Source organism: Tinamus guttatus, unplaced genomic scaffold (genome assembly GCF_059628265.1).
Source record: "Tinamus guttatus ecotype Peru unplaced genomic scaffold, ASM5962826v1 Tinamus_guttatus_pri_ptg000117l, whole genome shotgun sequence".
In the NCBI taxonomy this organism is placed as follows: domain Eukaryota; kingdom Metazoa; phylum Chordata; class Aves; order Tinamiformes; family Tinamidae; genus Tinamus; species Tinamus guttatus.
The window spans coordinates 130,318-153,252 of NW_028288651.1; the positions used below are offsets into that span (position 1 = coordinate 130,318).

At 34.7% G+C, this 22,935-nt stretch overlaps 1 protein-coding gene across 1 annotated transcript in view; it reads left to right on the plus strand.

Annotated features, from left to right (window-relative positions):
• LOC104567792 (gamma-aminobutyric acid type B receptor subunit 2) overlaps positions 1 to 22,935 on the plus strand; it is a 196,070-nt gene that overhangs the window by 103,486 nt on the left and 69,649 nt on the right. The window lies entirely within an intron of this gene.

Here is a 22,935-nt window from a genome sequence, read left to right on the forward strand (position 1 = left end):
GCCATTTTTGAGCTTGGAGGAGCTGATCCTTGAAAATAAACCAGCTCTCTTAGACTACTCCTTTCCTCATGACCAAATTCTGTGAGACCCTTCCTAACTGATCTCTGAAGAGGCCAAAGTGTGCTGAGTTCCAGGCCTGTGACGCTTCTGTTTATCTTATTCCTTTCTCTCTATCCTGAACTCCATCATCTCATGGCCACTGTATCCAAAGTTATCTCTGACCTTCTCAGTCCCTCCTTGTTTCTAAGCATAAGGTCCAGCAGAGCATCTTTCCTCATTGGCTCCATGATCATATGACAGATAATCAATTCATTCCACAACTCTCATGGATTGCCTACATCCTGCTATATTATCTGTACAGTACATATTGGGATATAGTTGCTCATGAGGAGTAGGACTTGTGATCACAAGGCTTACTATTTTTCTACTTCTTCCTGATCAGCCTGTCTGTAGCAGGTAGACTGATGCTGGTGTGATCCATAAAATCTCATCTGACTCTTTAGCCATTGCAAAACAGAGTTTCATATGTTCCCACTGCTCTTTCACATCCAGGGCAACGCCTCACTTTCTTAGCCTAACTTTTCAAAAGAGCCTGTCTTCATTGCAGTCATGGGTGTCTATCATCCCTATCAGCTCAGTGCGATCATAGCCTTGCCACCACACACAGAACTCTTATTCCTCCTGCTTGTCGTACATGCTTTTTGTCTGCTCTAGTGTATAGACATTTCAGAGAGGTGCTCCACACTACTATAACCTCTTGGTATTTGTGTGCATGAACTCTGAGTGGGCCCACTTCAGGCTTGTCATGTTGTCTTCAAGGTATTGATTATCTACATCATCAAGCGTTGTCTTTTGCTCTTCAACAATAAATCCATGAGTCTGAATCTGAAGAAATGGTCAGGTGCTGATATTTCTGCAATTTTTTCAGTGCTTATATTCAATGTGTTGCATTGCTTCATAGAAAGAGAAGTGCTGTGTTTCACAAAGGGTTTTTAAGTTCAATATAAATACTAGATAAAAAATCTAGTTTCCACTAAATCTGTTCATAAATTTGGGGAATTGGTGGTTTGTTTAATTCTGCTAATCTCTGATCAAAAGATGAACCCAGAAAGAAAGAAGTGCATGAAAGAATCAGTGAAATAATTGGGAAAATGGTATGACCCTGTTATTAAAGAATTCTAAAACAATATGGCTTGCTTAATTTAGGAAAAGAATGCTAGAAAGACGTATGATTACTATCTCTAAATTTACTAGAAGAATAAAGACAGGCAAAGGAGAGAAGCTATTAAAAGTGGATATCAGTGCTGACACAAGAAAAGTATTTATAAATTGATCATGAGTAAATTGAAATTGGAAATTAGAATATGATTCTAGGCCACTAGATTAGCTGAGAATCTGGAATAGTCTTCCAGTAGGAAAGTAATTAAGGGAAAGGGCATCCTTAACATTTGAAATTCAGAGTTTAGTAAATATATATGAGAAATACCTAGCAAATTATATGATAATATATTATAAGAACTTGATCCATGTTTCTGTGTTTATGAAATGGGCTCTGGATTATTACCTGTGCAAGAACCTGTGAAAATTGCTTGCATTCCTGTCATTTTCCACTTAAAGGCTCACTAGCTTTATCTGGATTTGTGATTTTTTTTCAGCCTCAAATGTCTAACACAAGAGAACACTAGAACTATCCCTGCATCTCCTTTAAAAAGGTTCATTTGCCTCAGGCTTTCAGATTTAGATGTAATGAAAATGAAAGATTGATGGCTAACTGCTGACCTACTTTAAGTAAATGAAAGACCAAATAGCAGGCTGCTGACTAGGAAAGCAAAAGGCTATGTTAAATACAGTTTTCTGTATCCAAGCATAGAACTATCACATCTGGGAACCTAAAAATGTCTTTGTATATGCATTTTTACAGCATATCGTAAAAACTAACAGGAAAAGCTCAACAAATTACAAAAAATACAGTCCTGGAAACATGACAGACTTCTGTCAATCATGTCAACAAACTGTTCCCCAAGATCAGTTTATCCTTTGATATAAGAGAGATGTTCCTCTAAACTTTAGAACTACCATCAGACACTCTTGTGTCGGGAGCCTTGTAGATGAATCATGAGACTGATCTGAAAGAACAGTTTCTTGCTTGAACTTTTGTGTTTGAAGCAAACTAGTCAGCTTTCCAAGTTGACCACCAAATATTGCTGGAGATATGCTGACATCGCAACTGTTAAATTCATAGAAAATATCATAAGTTTTAAACTAATTGTTTTCATTACAAAGCAATTACTTCCATATTGTGCATCAGGTAGAGAAGTATTGCACTTCCTAACATGAGATCTAATGGGAAATGCTGCAAGCCAAGAGACTAAACCATAATTGAATACTCTCCCTTCCCATCTGTGAGAAAGCAATTCTGTGCTTTCAGCAACCTGCACTGTTAACTACATATTCATACCGACAACCTGAAGTAAAAGAAAATTTTACACAGGTCTATTGTACACCTAGCGTCAGGTGGGAACCGTACTTTGGTAAGTCATTAAGAAAATCAATGCACATTCATTTGAAGAATTGTCAAAGATGCTCATCCTTTTTTTTTTTCTTTTTTTTTTTTTTTTGCATCAAATCTGGTTCTGGCTTTCTTTTCGGTAACTAGTTATAAAAATCAAGAATGTGACAAAAAGGAATGTTGCGAATTTACAGATTAGATTCTTGTGCTTTTACATCTAGAGCTGTCAATTTTGGTCTTTGTGATTCAGACATGGGTGATATTATGCTCTTAGACTGTCCTATCTGTAATTGTTACAAAAACCTTTCCTTTCTAAGGCTGAGAATAAAAACTGATCTTAGCATATGACATTAAATGCATGTTCTCAAAGAGATAAATCATCTTCATATTTTCTTCCTTTATTTGCCAAATTTGAAAGTAGTTTCAGTTAGAGAAAGTTACTATTTTTGTGTTATTAAAAGCCTGAATGGTTTAAAGGGATAAGGGGAAAAATATATGCAGATATCAAGGAAGGATCAAGAGTAAGTAAGTGGTAGCTTTCTTTTCATGTTGTAAAGCACTCTTCCCTTTAATAGAGCTTCCTATTGATTTTTTAAGAACACACTAATGTTAGGATGATTGTTTAAACTTTTTCTGAATGGCAAGGCTGTCTGTATACACTACTGAGATGGGAAAACCAAGTTCTTTGCTATTGGTCTCATTTGAGCAAAAAAACATGAGAAAAGGGACTTGAGCTGAGAATGATCTAAGAAAAAAAAGATAAGAGAACCAGATTACTCTTCTTTTGGGACATAGTCCCAGAAGCCAGCAGAAAAAACTATGTCAAAAATATGTGTATACCAATGAAAAGGATGGTGTTGGGAAACACTTAAAACATAGCTAAAAAAAAAAAAAAAAAGATATTTCCTTCATTGTCTTAAAAAATAACTGCAAAAAATAACTGCAGATTTTTTAAAGGTTAATGAAGTCTGTCTGCTAAAGCCTGAAATTTTTGAGGGTATTTTGAAATTTCACTCTATTTTAGCAGCAGTTAGTAATCATTAATTCAAAAGAAAATTGTTGCTTAAAAGATCTATTGGGAAAACTGCATGAAAAAGTGATGTCAATATTCTCCTTGTCTGTAATATAGGTACCATGAACTTCACACGATTTTGCTTTCCTATGAATTTATAGTCTGTGAATATTTATTTCTATAGATACAGAAAAATTTAAGATTTAAGATATGCAATTATTAACAGCAAAAACTTTCTTTTTCCTGATTCTACTTTTTCCTTTTTTTTTTTTTAACAAGTGTAACTGAAAGGTTTTTAACTGATTTAAATTAAGTGTGTAGTGCTTTTCTTTGTAGGTAAAGAGAAGAATTTCCAAGCTACCAAACTAGCAAGTTTCCTGCATGAAGGCTTAAAAGCTCCAGGTAGAAGAAGTTGAAAGACTTCTTTCAAATTCAAAGCATTTGAATAATTGAATTTGGGGCTGTTTCTGGTTACATAAAAAGTGTAACTTACACAAGTCAGGTGAAATTTTAGTGTATTTTAGGAGTCAGTTTTTCTTGGTTTTGTCAACTGAAATGTTTATCACAATTTGTGGTATTTATAATAGGAGGAGCCTGTAAAAAGATTCAATTTATTTTTGACAATATTTTGAGTAACTAACATCATTTCTCCTTTTTTTTTTTTTTGTTTTTTTGTTTTTTTTTTTCTGTTTAAGTCTTTCCATGGACAGAACTGTAACTTTTCTCTTTGATATATGTCTCTCTTGGTTATGAGATCATCAATTATTTATTCGAAACCTTTCAGCCTAATACTCTGAACATAAGAGTGTAAGTAAACATTCTGATGATCGGTGTTTAAAAATAGGTCATGTTTTCAAGAGAGAACCAGTTTTGTTGTGTTTGAAAGTCTTGAAAACCTCCTGATTACTATTTAGTATTTGCTGAAATAATATTGAATTGTTTTGATAACATTAGCCATATTATTTTCTCTATTTAGAAAACTCACCTGGCTTAAATAAAATATTAATGTCTCTTGTATTATTAATAGAACCTATTAAGATGCAGGAACTATGATATTTGAATTGTTTTGTTGATTAAAAAGAAGATATTTGCCTAAATTCCCTTTAACACCCTCCTTACGTGCTGCTGGCATCTTATAAAGTCATCAATTTTCATTTATAATATATAATAATTTCTTGGTTCGTGTTATGTGCTGTAACTATTAATAATAACAGTTTGCACTTTTGAAGCACTTTTTATCTGCAGATTTCAGTTCTTTTTGCAAACAGCTAATTAAGCTTCAAAACATGCTAAGTGGTGTTATACTCTGCAGGGCAGTACTGGAGGGCAAGCCATGCTGCCTCTCAGCAGGCAGTCCTAGATGCTGGGAGGATGAGTAGAAATCCTCCTGAATGTGCACTGAGTGTTAGTATGCCATAAGGGAAGTTTTCCTCCTTTTTCCTGCTAATTAGTTTTGGCCTGATCGATGAAAAGAACAGAAATCTCAAATAGCTTCCTACAATTGCATAATTAAAAGGTTTTATCTTATTTTGTTGTGTAGCAGTAACAGTTATGACAACAGCAAAACTTTTCACTGTTGCCCAACATACCAGAGAGAAGTTTGAACAAAACTACTTGGATTTTTTTTCTCATTAAAATAGATTTTCCAGGACAAACTGTTTAAATAGTGACAATGTTTATTCTTCCAGCTTTGCCCCTCTAGTTTTGTTTTTGTTTTTCCAAACACATAATGGCCAAGTCCTTAAAATAATTATTAGCCTAAACTATAACTCCTGCTAGTTTTGGTGCTCTCCAGAAGTGTAGTTTTTTAGTGACTTGTTAGACGTCAGACGTCAGATACCAGCATATTAGTAAGTTGCACTCCACCTAAATTCTTATGCATAGCTGATTATGTCCTGAAGCCAAACATAGAGTCTAACATCCTCCTGTTTAAATAAAAAGGTGGATTTCCTAAGATTCTGGCCCAGGGCTGCTTGGGAATTCCTCTCTGCTGCTAATTTTATCTTGGTTGCTATGGTACAAAAGGCAGAGAAGCAGAAAAAAATCAAGCAACAAAGAGCTAGAAGTAGTTTCTCAAGGGAATGTGGAACTGAATGAGGTAAACTGGTAATAAATAAAACAAAATCTATTCTTTACTTCACTGAAGACTTTAAAAGAAAAAAAAAAGCATGGAAATTCCTCTCTGGTTTTCAATACAAAAGTGTCTGGACTAGTGTTTTGCATCTTTTTAAAATATCTTATTTTATCTTATATTTATTGTTTTCCTTATTATCCTTTATTATCTTATATTTATTATCAGTATCAGTTTTACAAAATAACACATTTTAATGCTCTCAGAACACCTATGAAACTATCCACCATTTAGATAGCTGTCCTCCACAAAGCTATACTCTAATTTATTTTTTGCTTGTATTGTTAAAAAGTATGCATTCAGAATTTTCAAGTACTTTTCCCAAAGACTAAGTAGAAGAACATTGTGAACATTCTGTCTTTTTCTTCCTAATTCTGCAGCTGATTCAGACCCTTTCTCTGCTAGCTATTCTGCCCAATTACTAGCATGTCCTCAGTGGCTGTTTAAGGCTTTTCTAAACAAATCATACACACACACACAAACACAAAGATTACTGCAGAAATCTATGAGTAATTGAAGGTAACTCAGGGAAAGGATTTTTGTTTTGTTTTGCTCTTCTTATGCAGATTCCTTATTAACCTACAGGAAATTTGGATGAAAAGAACTTTCTTAAAGCACCACTAAGAGTGAATTAGCCCAAGAGATGTCTCAAAGGTCCTTGGGATACAGAATAGTTTTGGCCTTTTATGTGACCTATTTTCTGGTGCAACTGATCAGCTGGAGACCCACTTGTTAGTTCTGAAGAATAAAGCTGCTCACCATGTAGGGATTGCCATTTGTCAGGCTAGCCTTAGGCTGCAATATTTGCCCCTGGAGGAATTTCTATGGAAACAAGTGATTTTCCTTGCTGGAAGAACTAGTGGTAAGTAATAGAAAGAATCAGAGAGAAGTTTTGCCAGGGCCATCTACAAATCCATCTTTTTCTATTCTTGCTTGTCCTTATAATGTTAACAGAGCCTGTTATCAGGGCTTCCTCCCAACATCCAGTAATACTGAAAATACAGAAAGATTTTTGTATATATTTACTTTTTAAACTTATGAAAGTATTCGACATGCATTCATGTAGCAGGAAAAGGTATTGGGTTTTTTTGCTTTTTTTTCCTTTATTTTTATGATAATATCTATGGATCCCTGGACTGGGGACTAACATGACTAATATACACAACTTTGGTGAATTAAAATAGCTACTGTGCATTATCAGCATGAAGGAACATAGTGGGTGTTTGGAAAGTATGTCTCCATAATTCAAAACTCATCTAGTTGTAGATATACATGTTAATTTTTTCCTTAAATGTGTATCAACTATAGTGACACTCCTGCAGGAGCTCAGTCTCATCAGTATTGCAAAGAGCAGAGCAGTCCCCAGGCTGTGCTCTGTAGCTCATCTGAGGTCAAAATAGATTGCTGTTTGGGGAAAATGACCCTTGAACAGATTTATAGAAAAGTTTTATTTTCTTGATCATGTTATTAATGTGCTACAGATTTTAATTTTCCAACTGGGTGTTCCTGTCACAATAAGTCTAGCCACTCTTTTGATTCACTAGTCCGGCAACTAATTATGCACATGAGCAGCTTCCAGACCTGCTGTTTCTCATGAAGTCTGCTATCTTGCCCTTTCCCCATTTTCCACCTCCACACCTTCTCCCAGGCTTTTTACAGAGGTAGAGACAGGACAAGAGGAAAGCAAAGATGTGGTTAAGTCTCCATAATTATGGATAAGCCAAATAAATAATCTCTTTTAAGCTTCAAAGGAAAAGGCATTTGCCACTTTCAATAGATCATTTGGTTTTATCCTGAAAGAAGATGGAATCTAACACTTCTTAGTCTTAGACATCATGAAGTTTGAAATGTTTGCCCCTCTGAGCATAAAATAAAAATATAAGTGGCTAAACTGAAGGAACTATGGATTTTGTGTATTTAAACCCTGCAGAAGAATTAGGTTTCACCCCCGCCCCCCTCCTTCTTCTCCCAGCTTCTTCCAGCTGCTTCCTTGATTCTGCCCATTCATATGCTCATTCCTTCCTCACTTAATGTCTTAGAGTCTTTATCTCCATTCAGCATAAATGTGCTACTTTCCTATTGCAAATATTTGATATCCAGTATATAAGAAGTTTCTATCTCTTGTTTTCCTTTCAGATGCAACTTGTCCTAAATGGGCTTATATCACAAAAAACAATACCACCAGGTGAGCTGTGAGGTGTGTCTCCCACATCTGTGGAGTCTTTCCACCTGAACACACATGAAATACAATTCTAGAATCACCTCTAAGCAATTTTATTGTTTATCTGGGGTTCTCCACTGAGATTTTGGATAAAATTACAAAAAAGGCACTACTGCTGTATGTATACTGTCCAAAGCTAAGCTGCTCATATTTGCATCGAGATAGTGCATTGCTATGCTCAACACATTAGTTTATTCAGTCTTGACCAGTATTGGCTTTCTCTAAGCTATTTACATGAAATTTATTCCATTGACTGTCATCTGACCCAGTCTGCACTTGCATTCAAACTTTTATGCAAGCTTAATACCTTCCCTAGGTCTTTGATTGAGGTATTGGCTTTCAAAAACATTTTCTTTTTCTGAAAAGTATACAAACTATCTCCTTCAGCTTGAAAAATCCAAAATTAACAGTAGAAATAACAGTTTCATATGACAGCCAATCTCCTACAGAAAATGGAACTATGAAGTACACAGACAGATGGATGCTGCAGGAAAACCATATTCCCAATGTGGTCAATGTGCTCGATCAGTTCTTTCATACAGGTTCTTGTCGTTTTTTTTTCTGAATTGCTGTGATAAAGATTACCCTTAACATTGAACGAGATATCAATTTTACTGAGTGGGAGAACATCATAATTCACTTGAGACTCTTCGTTGCTCTCCTGAGAACAGGAAAGACTCGTTTGTGCCCTGTTTGTGCTCTATAAATGTCCTGTTACAATTTATAAATGGAAGAATCAACTCCCTTTGACAGTTTCAGCCACATTTTTTTCCATTAATCTATCTGTATTTATTCTTAGAGTCCAAACGGTTGACATTTAAAGAAAAATAATCATATCTTTCCCAGAAAAACAGATTTTCTGCTGCTTACTTTTATCAACTCCTTCCAATAATAGTGATATTTCTGAACCAATGACATATTTGAGGTGTAATATTTTATGGCACTTATCTTTTTCACTTTACTCAAGTTCCCTTTCTGAGCTCCATATATTTCCCGTGCTACCAGTCTTAAGCACTAACAGTATCAAATTCTTATATTCACTATATGCAGTTTAGTTTCTACTGAATTCTGCACAACTCCATCTAATAATCAAGTAGTTGAGTTGAAAAAAAATATATAAATAATTTGGTTAAATAAAGTTAATATTGTGAAAAGCTGAACTTGTTGGCTTATTAGCTTCAGTAATTGAAAGCAGGAAACATTTATGTTTTCCCATAGAGAGCTTGCTTTTCTCTCTGGTCTCCCAAACTTACAAGAAGATATATTTTATCTCATAAAGCATGCTTGCAACACAAGACCTAGTCGACTGTTTGCTTTCTTTTTCCGTTTTCATGTTCTTAACAGCTCTCTTGGCATTCTAATACATTTTGAAAGAACTGTGTCTGCTTCTCCAGCTTGGGGGAACTTGTCAGACCTGACAGACTACTGAGCCTCTTCCCTTCAGCCATCCAGGTCAGGTCACAGATATAAAAATCCATCTGGCAAAATTTGACACTGTGACTTCATTCTGAGAAAGAGGAACCCTGATCTGTGTGAGAAGCCAGGAATAAATGGGTCAGGGGACCTAGCTTAAAACAGAAAAGCCACAGAAATGATGGTATCATGACCAGTAGTAGTCAGAGGACCATGGCAAAGTTTGTCAACATTAATAGTACCTGAGAAGAAAAGCTTCTGACTGAAGACAGTCATAGTTTCTGGCCTCTTAAGAGAAGGACTGGCCACCTGCTGTTGCTGTTGTCATTGGATTTTTTAATGATACTCTCCTTTATTCTTCATTCTGTGACTTCTGTTTGTATGTCTTCGTTCTATGAACCTATTAATTGTCAAGTGTCCACCAGATTTAAGTAGTGAGATTTTGAGAAGTGCTTGTGTTAGGTTTTAGATCATTTATGCCTTGACCATCAATTCAGAACAAACTGTACCGCATGCAAGAAGGTTTGTTACAAGATTCAAGGTATTATAGGAATCCAAATCATGTCTATAATCTCTCACAAAAATAAAGGTCTCACCCTTAAAGGAACTTTAAAATTTGCTAATCTTTTATGACAAGGACACTGCCTTCCCAGCTGTAGGTGCACATGTATATGCCTTGCACAAAAAAAGAGCAATCAGGATCTTGTATGCAAGCGAGAATTAGTAAGAAAATGGTGAGAGAGAGCAGCAGTTATGCTGGCAGGGTGTGACAAGTAGATGAATGGATGTGATCTTCAACTTACAATTTTTATCTTTTGGAAAATGTGTTTGTATTATCTTATGATTTGGGGTTTTTGATAGGATTATAAACTCATGGAAGTCAAGAATAATTTTCTGCCCATGTGTGTCTTTCACAATGGCATGTAATTCTGCAAATGTGCTCTCATAATGTGCTCTCCATTATTTATGAAATTGCATTAGCATTTTTTTTTCCGTTTGTCCTACTCTGGTATTATATTATTTGGTTTTTTTTCAGGCTTTGAGAGCAGGCTCCTGTGACTTGTATGTGCATGGTGTGTTATATTTGATTAATTTATACTTCATAAATTATGACATGGTTTGTGATGCTACTATTTACAGGGAAAAAATCACTTATTATTTTAGTATTTCCTTCTGTTTTTTCTTTTTCTGGATTTTACCTTCTGAGAAGATAAAAAGAAATTGGACACATTCTGGGCAACCCTAGCAGAATTTGGCCACACTCATTTCTGTGCCCCTCAGTCTGCAGACACTTCATCAGTTATCTCCCTTGCACTTAATGTTTTGCCTCTTCACATGCCCCAAGTAAAGGTTCACCATCTTTTACCACAGCCATTTATGCATATAGGATATGCATCATTTGCATATCATATGCATATAGGATTATGCCTCATTTATGCATATAGGATAAGGTCCATTCAAAACACAGTTATGTCTGATGCTTTTGATGAAGAAGGCAGCTATATAAGAAATGTTCTTGGTTTAAGTCCCCTACCCTGGATATTTTCCATCATATTTTCCTAACTTTTGTATTGTGTTGCCCTTTATTTCTCTTTCTGGCCCAATATATCCTGCATGATTTCTGTTACAGAGAACAAATTTCTCCTGGTAGGACTGGAAATGTTCTGATGTTTAGGGTTCTCTTCTAAAATGCAGGAGATCTGAGTTTGAAGCTGCACTCAGTTAGAAGAAGAAACAGCTACAGTTCCCTTGTTCTCAATAAGAGGTGTGTTATACAAATAGGATTATAATAGTATTATTATATCTGTCCTCTTTGGACATCCCAGTCAAAGGAAAAAAAAAAAAGAGCCTACTAAGATAGTTAACTTTACCAGTCTATGACTCTGTAGCACAGCTTACCCTGTTCTAGGAGCACACAGCTGAAAAGGGATGGAATTTAAAGCACAGACCTCATTAATTTTTTTCCTTAGAATAGTTTTGATGGCTTGTTGCTTACTCTGTTGATGTTTTGAATCTCATTTGGGAGAACACTGTAAAGAGTTTAGGTAGCTAACGCTTCAGAAGTCAAGCATTAAGCAGTTAAGTATTAGGCACACCAGGTCTTACACTGTGCTTTTTGCAAAACTAACCTTTAGATTTTTAACCTGAAATGTACAGAAATTAAACACTGAAAAATTCTAATTCAGTCATCTCTTTCATCTGTTGTGTATTGCAGGAATGTTGTTGTAATAAGCATCTTAGTCCTCTGTCTGTTTCAGTGAAAAGTTCTTTCAAAGCTGTCATTTCTGGCAGTTTGACAACTGGACAGCTTGACAGCTGGAGAGACCTCACTTTTCACAGAAAACTTGATTTTATTGATCTAAATTTTCTCTTGCTTTGTTTAATTTTACACACTCTTTATATCTTTAGGAATACTGTTTATATCAATAAAACAAAATATTTTCTTGATGTTTGTCCCTTTTAAATTTCTGTAAGTGGATAACTATGACACAATTATACATCATATGAAATGCTAAATATTTATTTTTAAATTAAATCTTGTCATATCAATTTTATGATTGTTTTTTGTCGTTATCCTGCTCCTCATAATTCATCAGCACTGTTCTGCTTCTGAAGAGGGAGAACCATATGCTCTTATGATCTCATGACAACTCTTTTAGAAAGCTGTGTTGGCCCTATTCCATGAAGTAAGTAAGGACTGAGTAAAGAGGCAAAAGATTTTAGTAAAGATTTTGTTTTATTTCACAGGATTTCAGCTGGTTCACAAGGTTTTCTCTTGACATTATGAGTTTCCTACCTGCAATATTTATTATTATGCTGTTGTCAGTGATACAGATGTCCTAAATATGTACATTTTTATCTTCTATATGATTTATTTCATGTCCTTAATCATCCCATGCAAGTACCTTAAGTCTGCTTTCTCTTTCTTTGGGTTTAGTAACAATTCAGTGTTAGTAACAAGTAGATTAGTAACAATCTTCTGTCCCCTTCAGATTTGGTATGTATATTGATTTTCCAAAAATGCCGTTAAGAAACATGTTAGGAATATGAGCCATTTTAGTTTTCTGTCAAAAGCAATACCACATACTTCAAAGGGCAGTGTAAATGCCCCTCCCTCTTCCCCCAAAAATGGAAAAAACACATTCTGTAAAAGTTTATTTATGTGCTACATCAGTCTGTGGCTGATTACAGCTATATCATGTCCTCTAACATGCCCTATATCCATTGTAGCTGAATTTGCAGAAGGGGTACTTGAAGGTATTTGATTCTGAAGTCCTATTGAAAAGCAAGTAACAGATGTGTTTGTGTCTAATCTTTTAAATTATGGGGACAGTATTCTCCTTTGGTAGATTTACAAATTTTTTTGCTCCACCTATTTGTGAAATTGCATACATCATTATCTGATTTGAATCTGTTTCTGCAAAGATTTCTGAAAAGATTTCAATGTCATTTTGAAAATGTAATGTCTGGTTCTGAATCAGAATGCAGATCTGTTCTGGGGCACATACTGATTTTTTAATGTATATTGAGACCATACTGACAGCACAATAACAAAAATTAAAGCACATCTATGAATATTTTTGTCCCTATTTCACCACAAGAAAGTAAATAAAACATGTCTAAATGAATTAAGTACTGACATTTATTTTTCTAGGAATGACAAGCTGCAAAGATCAAAATTTTCTGCTTTAAGAATGTGCTATCTGAAGAAAAGGCATAACCTTGAAAATGATTTTTGCTAATAACCTCCAAGGAACTTTTTTTTGCATCTGATCTACACATCACACAAAGACTGCCTACACTAATGAAAACAAATTTTGTCTTTCAAATTCTGCAACTAAAATTCTAAAATTAGGATGACAGCTAAGTATTTTATTAAAAGACAATTTTAATTTTCCATTTTCACTTAAAAAAGATAAAGTTTAGAGTGTTTTGAATATTAATTCTTTCCCATCAGAATAAATGTAATTTTTGTTATACTTTGAACTGTGCTGTTTCGCAAAGGCTAACACTTGATTTTGTTATTAATATTAGTATTCTAAGCAAATATATCCAGTTATGATATAGTAAGGCTGAAAATGTATTCCCAGCTCTACACTGTATGTCTTAAAAAGACTGAAGTATTCAAATAGCAAACTGTTGATTGAACTCAGTCATGGAAATATATGTTGTAGGAAGATGTAATTTTATTTTACAGCTAAAGATGTTTCCTTTCCAGAAACAGATTCAATGAGACTTGAAAGGATATGAGACTAAATTCAGATAGTGTTTATGTACTGAGGGTAATATGTCTTTGTGAGCAAAATTCTGTGACAATAACAGCAATTTCTTTGGATGCAAATCAACAAGACAGAGGTAGCCTACTGGTGCAATGGAGAGTGCTTCAGTGTTTCACATAAATACTGCTGGGCTTACGTAATAGCAAGCTAATCTGTCAGCTGATGGATCACATCCCTCCCCGCCAACTAGAAATACTGTAGATGCAGAAAGCTTTAGACTGGTTTATACGCATGTGGACAACAGTGGTCTGTAACCAACCACCTTGAGCTGCATAATCAGAATTTTTGGTTAAGATAATAATACACAAAATTAGGTTGTTGTATAGTTAATCAGATCCCTTATCTTCACAAAGTGAACCTTCTTTTGTTTAATATAGAGTATAATAGAGAAGGCCAAAATAAACATTATTTCATGTGTTCTGGCAAAACAGGCAAAAGGAGATAATTTATTATTTCCAGAAGGATATATTTACAGACAGAGAGGTTCAGTGATTTGTACACGATCTTAAATGCTAAGACCCTAATTGCTAAGCACAGGATGGGGTTGCTGCAGAGTTCAGTTGTATATAACTCCATACTATAACTTCCAATGTTGTTGTATCCAGATCATTTTTTGGAATCCTAACTGCTACCAACTAGAAAGAGATAAGTGCCTAAGGAAGATGTCTCTTGGTACCACTCTGACATTTACTTGATATACTAAATCCCCAAAACCATCTGGATAGAGTGTTTTGCCCCAGGTTGTCACTCTGCAAGTGAGTGTCTAAAATAAATCTCATAACATGACTGTACTCACAGCAGAACTCAAAAGCATTTCTATAGCTGCACAAAAGTGAGGACTTTTTTTTTCCTCTCTGCAGTATTGTGAACTTGGACTGAGTCATTTCTTTGATGTGTAAATGTACTTAAAGAAGGATGTTAAATATTTCAAGTAATTGGTATAAACATGAAATCTCTCATTAGTGTCTGCTAGACTGCTGCAAAAGGCAGATAAGAAAATTCATTTGCTGGTATAAGAAAATATTCAAAAACTCTTACGGGAAGCTCTTTCTGTCGAGAATTGCCCCCTTCTTCTTGATTTCCAAGGATATGCAGCCTCTGTCTAGTGCACAAATTCTGGTTAGGTGGAATATTAGAGCACCATATATATTAATCTCCCAGCCACAGAAGCTTTCCTTGTTGTGACATGACAACCAGAATCTTCCTATCTGCTTGAAAGATAGAATGTGAATGGTACTTATTCAGAATACTTTAATTTGTTATGTTTGATTTTGAAATGCACTTTCAATAACACCACTGAAGTTCCTACTAAAACTGATGTGACTGTCTTAAACAAAATGACAAGGATAATTAACATCCCATTACATGGTTAATTGAAATAGATTGTATACTAAGAGATCATAGAACTGGTTAGACTTCCCAAAGCTGCTTTTGTGAATTCTGTAGCTTTCGTAAGTTTAAAATTTGGCTGTAATATAACTTTAAAGACATCGTCAGGACTGCTTCTAGGAAAGAGGAAATTTTACTTCCTCACACATATTTCTGGCAGTATTTAAAGAAGTCTGGATATGCAAATTCACTCTGAGATGGAGAAAGATGTCATTAGGAATTAAGGAAAAATCACAGAGGAGAAAGAAATTGCATAATAGACTGGATTCGTGGTGGTTACTTATGGCTCCAGAGGAGAAAAACTTTATATTGCTAATAATTCTACCCTGATGAAAGTCTGATCTCTTTTGGTGCTCTAACATGGAGAACAGTGTGAGACTCCTTAGATCACAGAATCCTAAAGTAAGGATGGTAGGTGTCCATATTGTACACAATTCCGTTACTTGCTGTATGTATTAATCACAAACTGTTTTACAAACCTTTTAAAAATTGCACATATTTCTCTGTGCAACTTTCGTATAGATTCAGTACTGATGGAAGAGTGTTGACAGTTTTGGTGAATGAAGCATTATGTCTACAGATGAAATTAGGACAAATTTATCTCCTACAATGGTCAGCATACAAACTCAACCATGAGGAAGAAAGAATTTCTGTAGGTAACAGGCATTTGAATCACCACAGTCTCTGCAGCTTTGGGCTTTCACTGACCTCACAGACTGTGCTGATGAAGCTGAACCTGCCAGCCTCACCTCCAAAGTCTTTTGTGCAGGCTCTAAAGTCTGTTGTCTTTTGCACAAGAACAGCTCCTGCACCCTGTTGAAGGGGTTTGTAGTGAAGTAGGTAATATACAGAGGAAGAATTCTCTTGCCAATGAGGCCTAAAGAAGATGCAAATTTAATGTTATGTGTAATAAAATATATTTAAAAGACAATGGGAGATGTGCAGGCAAAATCTAGAGCAGTACCAGTGCTAAGGTACCCCTTAGATCAATCTTGTTACATTTATGTATCTAATGTCCTGGTGACACATGGTTTTTCCACTTCTGGAGCTTTCTGATTTTCAGAACAGGTATTTTTCTTCTGAATTTTAAGAATGATAGTAAACTTTTAGTAAGAAGTATAATCGTGTAAAATAAAGAGATATTTGGATGCCTGGTTTGTTTTCCTCATTCTAGGAACAGACAAGCAACAAAAATACCTGCTTTAGCCATGAATGCTAACTACCTATTCATCTCAGATTGTCTAGGTGTATAATAAAGTTAAATTTAATGCAGAACATCTGTTATTGAGTTTAGTTTGAAATTTCTGCTTCTTTTTCAGGCCCAATGAATAGCTCATAAACCCAGTTTATCTACTTTTTACCACCTATAGCAGTCAGTCTAGCGAAACACATCATCTCCTCCTCCCACAGCACCTGCTTATGTCATTGGAACACTAGAGCTAGAGCAACAATGTTATTACATGTCGCTTAGTAAAATTGTTCTGCAGTGCACTGTTGCAGGGGAAAATATTTGTAACTGTTTTACTAAAAACCTCAAGTTTATGTTCATTTTACATATTACTTTGCCTAAAATATCCTTATATAATCTAATGAATAAAATGCATGATATGTAGTCACTCTTGTACTGTAGCACTAAGAGGTGTCAACTGATGGTAAGGAGTTTGAATGTTCAGAAATATTAGCATAAGTAAGTGGGAGAGCTGGGACTGCACAGCTCAGTGAATATTCCTTTTAGCTATAAATAGCTTTTGGAAAAGATATCGGATGCAACTGTCGAATGCCCAAATATATATAATTCATAAGCCTGCTCTCTTACATTACTGAGTATTTATGTGCTTTGTAGTGCCTGATCTGTCTTTGCCAGATATTGCAAATACAGCATTAAGTCAAATTCAGAAGCACCTGTACACAGAAAACAGATGCAAATTAGCTAGCCTTTCAATTTGGCAGATTACAACAGCATGATTTACTGAGTTAAAATCAAAATTAATTATGCAAAAAGGCAGAATATCTTTAAAATACCAATAATTATCCATTAGACCATCTAGATAACATGATAAATTCATTTCTCCTTGGCATCCTCCATTTGGAACTAGATAGTTTGCTCAAAAAAAATGTACTCTGAGGTGGACTGGGGTATTTTCATTTGCAAAATAAAGGAGAAATTTTTTTCGTGAGGGTACTACTAGATAAAAGATGACTCACTAACACAACAGGACAGATCGTAGTGATTTCCTTTGGCCTGAAAATACATGTTTTTTTGTGCCTTGAGCATCAATATAATATTAATCAACCAAGTTACATAATAATAGATATATAGTATATAAAATATCAGAAATGCTGATTAATGTAGAGAGGGTGCCTGGTACATTTGATTATTTCAATGAGACAGTCAAAATCACAAATAACTAAAGGTGAAGATGAATTCCTACAATAGCAAGACAATAATTTTACAGTTCAGTAAAACTAAATGTTGCAGGATATTTAGCTCACTCAAGCTAGTGTGTTTTTACCATTTTTCTTCATAGAACAAACGTTTCTGATTTTCCCATCACAGACCTGTAATAATATCATGTCAGTTATTAAAACTCAGATACTAAAACTTCATTCCAGTATGTCACCTCAATTTTAGAATAAATTGGGAAAGAAACCAAATAGATTCTGCCTATATGTTATCACAACTATAATTTGCTGAATCTATGAGCTTACACTTCATACATTTTATTTTCCCCCAAAGGACTCTTCATCTAAAATGACCATTACTCCAAGAACTGTAACTCTTGAATTTATATTCCAGTTGTTTATCTGGCATGTCTTAGCTCTTAAGTGTTTGCTTTAGTATGAATTTACCTGAAGGGATGGGCTTTTTTTTTAGTCTGGTGAATTTATGATGTTCATTAGGATTTAATCCTGAAGGTATTATAATCTCACTTTTCCACATTTGTAAGACAAAAATATTTACTCTTAAATGTAAAGAAATCTTGAATGTCAAAAAAGATTATTGGCTAAGGGGAAAAAAAAAAGAAGGGGAGGGGCGAAGAAGTTGAAATTGGAGTGTTCTGTAGCATTCAAACCCCAGTAGATATTAGAATCCCTTTTTTTGTTATATGGAATTCATCTCCTTCTGCTAGTAACTCCAGAATATACGTATCTTTTTTTACATCTTGTAATCCCTTTTTTTTTCCTGCATCTTACCAATTATGTTAATTATTTTCTGTTCTTTTTTATCTGATACAATCAGCACATTTCTCACATTATGAACTTAGTTCAATTTCAGTTCTCTAGAAGAGGAATATATCTTGTTTCTAACTTTGGTTCCAGCACAAGAAAATGCTTAAACATATCGTGCACGTTCAGCATGTGGATAGTCACTCTGAAGTCAAGAGGTGACTCATGCTTAGAAAAAACATATTGTTAAGTATTTTTTTTTCCAGATTTGGATCTAAAAAGCATTCTGTTATTTTGCAGTGTGGAAGTGCGAGACACTGAATGCAATTCCACAATTTCTGCCCTCAAACTATATTTGCTATTTGTTTCTATATCTATACACAAGATTTTTTTTTAAAAAAGAGCCAGGATAGCATGCTCCAAAGCAACCACAGATTCCGTAGTCTTCACTACATAAATACAAAGCTGGACAAGTAGTTGTATTGATACTTTGCAAAGGTAAGGTCTATTTGATGATTGAGTAATAACAGCTCTTGGTACTGTAACCAAAGTTTCAAAGAGTCTAAATGATCTAGACTCAGTCTAAGCAAGATTGAGTCTTGCCCTGTATTCCAGGTTTTGTACAGCTCTGAAAATAGCTGCAGTTTAGGACACAAGTTAGCACTAATGATGAGTTAAATGTTCATTTCACTCATTAACTTTGAAGGGTCTAAAATCAGATATATCATTATTTGCCACTTTGCTTTTATACACATTCTTGATACATAATTATAGGATATGAATGAGTTCATGTTAGCTAAGGTAAGCTATTTGACATAACCCATTTTAAAAATTTTCTTATTTTATATTACCTATTTTTTGACAGAAAGCAGGACAATGCTGGGAGCACAGTTTTAAATCTGTTTGTACTCTCTCCTTCTTGGATTTTAGTTAACTGGTGGAGTTTTATTCTCTCTGGCATTTGTGTGGTAGCAGGTCCAAGTCAACAGGAAGAATACTAGGAATTCCTCTTTTTTGGTGACTTTGTTGCTACTGACAACTGTTGCCAACCAACTACTGCAGCTTTTCTCCGTTTTGAAAGGAGATGCATTTGCAAAGAGGATTCTCAGTTCCAGAGATTTATATACCAAAGTGTCTCCCATGCAGTCATCATTTCAGGAGCAGCTACCACCATAGGTAGTCCATATCATATCTTCCCCTATGCAAGAACATTGAAAAATCTTTCCAAAGCACCTTAGTTGCCTTGAGATGAGCTCTAGCAGTTTGCCTCTGGTGAATGTACAGCCACCAATCATCGAAATTATCCGCAAAGGCTCTCCAGCTCTATAACAAAAGTCACAGAATGACATTTTGGCTGCCACAGTGTGCTGTCTGGAATATAACCTAAATGAAAGTCACTAGAAATTTTAAGTTGTATAAGCAGTGAATTGCAGCAAGTTAATCATTCATCCTTCCATACCTGTACAGGGGCAATAACCTGTACCAGAGGTGAAGAGTTGGGATTGGTGACCTCTTAAATCATCCCTGCACAAATTCCCAGAGATGGTACAGAGACTGTAAATCCCTCATTGACTAAAATAGGAACTTAGTATATCGTATTTAGGTGCTTTGAATCACTCTGTTAAGGTCTAACAACTGCCCTTGAAATAAATAAAATAAAACAAAACAAAACAAAACACCTACATAGATGGTGCTTCCAAAGCAGATAAGCAGATATTAAGAATTGACTCCTCTGTGTCTTGTGTATTTTGGTATTCATTATCTTTTTGCAGTTCGTTGGCTTTGTATATATTTTGCCCATCACATCATGGTTCTACAGCAGCATCTCTAGAAACTTGTTTTTTTAAAAGAAATATATTAACTTATTCCACTGTAGCCCCTATTTTATTTACAGTCAAAGAATAGTAAAAGATAATTCCTTTCCAGAATCCTTGTCAATTACATCATGCTAACTAGCATGGTCTCTCGGGTCTCTTTTTATTCTGCTCAGTTTATTATTTCAACCCATTTGCCAGACTTAGATATGAAGTTTTTTGGTCTATAATTGGCAAGATCAAGTCCTGGATTTTTTTTTTTTTTTTTAAAAAAAGCACAGGCATAACTGTCATTGAACTTAAATACAACTTCATTTTGATATCTACTTTTTAGGCTTTTTTTTTTTTTTTTCAAAATAGACCCTTTTTCCTCCCATACGACAATACCTAAGGGATTCATGAAACAAATAAGCACTCAACACATAAAAAGTTTCAAAGAGAATTAGGCGCTTGTAAGTGCAGACTCTTATGAAATCTTATCTCTATAGTGAAATTTCATGTTTATGAAGCTAATGGTAATACCCCTGCTGATTCCAGCAGGACAAGGTTTTCATATTACTGTACTAATTATTGTATTGAGTGTGACTATTATATAAATAAAACTGGCCTGTCTTTTAAAAGTTTGTTCCTGAAGAAAGATTGCATGAGCATGGATTCTGAGCTGAGCACCTAGGAATACATAGCTTTTATGTATGTGCTAGTAAATGTCCGTAACTTCCTGTAATGTTTCAATTGATCCTTATAGTTCTACCATACCTGAAAGTTGAATCTGTAAGTAGAAACCTGTTATTCTCACAGAACAATGTGTTAATTATTGCATCAATATATTATTGCATTCTGATGAGCTCTTGAACTCAACAGAATCTGTAAATTCACTGTAGATTTCAAGTGGTATTTTCTCACATGTGAAAAATTTACAGTGAGAAAGGAGTTACAGTGACAAAAGAAAAATTTACAGTGAGAAAGGAGTGCATATCAATGGAGTGCAAAGGAGTGCATTTCAAATGCCAAATTAACCCATAGAAATAAAAATCCTTTGCAATGGATTGTACTCTGCAAGAGGCCCATGAGTAGGCATGTAAGTGGTGTCATTGTAAAGTGAATGTGAAAAAGTAGGAAATTTGTAATTCAGACAGTAGCTATTGTTTCATTCATCTTTCAAATTAGCTGTGTAGTACTTCTTGGAACACAGCAGTACACACATTCTCTTCATAATTTCAGGAGATGTGTGAGAGAAATAGAAGGTTTCAATGTGAAGCTTATGATGCCATAAAATCATACAATATTTAGAATAATTAAGCCTAACTGATTAAGCTGAAGTCTAAGAAAAATTCTACATTCACTTGCATCTATTTTTTTCAGTGAAGTTGTGAGGCTGTTGAAATTAACCAGAATTGACATATCGCTTTTGCAGCTTTAAACTCTCTATCTATCTCATGCAAGCTATCATTTTTTAGCTGTTGTATGACTCAGCTCATACTGGGAGACCTTACTTATTCTTCTCATCATGGTAATTGAGTGCTATGATAATAGAGTGCCAAGGTTAAATTATTACTTATTGATACAGACAAATATCTTAGGTGCTAAAGATATGAGTTATAAATATTTCCTGTGTACAGACCGTGGATGTTGCAAATCACTATCCATACTATTTCTACATACAGTAAATTTAAAAATCATGAAAATTTTTTATGTATATCCCTTAAAAGTATAATAAAATGTGTTCTCCATCACCATTAGCAACAAAGCAGAATAACATCACTGAGTCTTAGAGCTGTTTATCTCAATATATTCTAATTAAATAATATGAAATAAATTATGATGGAGATCTATTATTATTAGATAGATTTATTCTCATCTGAAATGATTGCTTGTTAAACAATAGTAGTAGTAATGTGATGGTTTTTTGCTTGGATAAATAGCAGTCATCTTTTTCTCTTCATCTTTTAGTCTATTTAGAGTAAAAAGTGAATAGATACTAAATGTTTGCCAGACATTTTTTTCTGTCTCATTTCACTGCATATGTTCTGGAATCCAGTTATCTAGGAGAGCTGAATACATGTATTCGATTTGCCATTCTGCCATCTGCGAAGTAATTAACTCCTTACTTCTGGAAGTAAAAAAAAAAGCAAGGAAGCATTGCAATCATTTTATTTGTTTCCCAGTATTCCTGAAAGATAAGCAGTAATGTTGTTTTTTTTAAGTCAGAGACACACATGAATATTCAAAATTTGGAATTTAGTCACAGATCCCTTTACAGTATCTATGTTAATTTCATTGTAGCTAGAATTCCACTCCCATTACTACAATGCTGGCTAGAGTGAGCAGTATTTTTGCAATTGAGTGTGGCATTGGAACTTATGAGGACTGAAATAGTTTGATAGAGTCTTACCAAACCACAGTACCCCCAGAAAAAAAATTTGCCCAAGAGTTGGCAAACAACTTGCCTTGCTTCATGTGCTTTGGAGTAGGAAGAAGAATGTTGTCATTTCTTGCTTGTAATTTGCAAACAGAAGTTTTTTACTACTATGATGCTAAAACAAAATGCTGCTGATGATCTTTACATTAGTTGCCACCTATAAATTAGTTTTCTAGCTGTGGACCTGTTATGACATTGATCACATTAGAAGATCAAAAGCTATGTTCTGTTCTGGAAAAAAAAAAAAAAAAAAGGTCAAGAGCTGGCAAAATCTGCATATACCTGCTTTGCCTATACCAGTTCATCATCTAGATTCAATAGACCAATTTATAAAACCGGACCAATTCATAGATTCAATTGAGCAATTTATAGCACTTGAAGGATTCAAGTTGTATGGAAGGATTCAAGTTCTATGCAAGAAAACAATGTTTAGAATTTAAACTACTTATCCAGCCACCCACTAGTTGAGCCACCCACTAGTGTTGAGGAAAATGTCTTTGGATGATCATTTTAACAGTCTTCACCCTCCAGCTCTTCTTGACTTCCTATATAGGTGTCTGTTAGAGGAGAAACAATTCT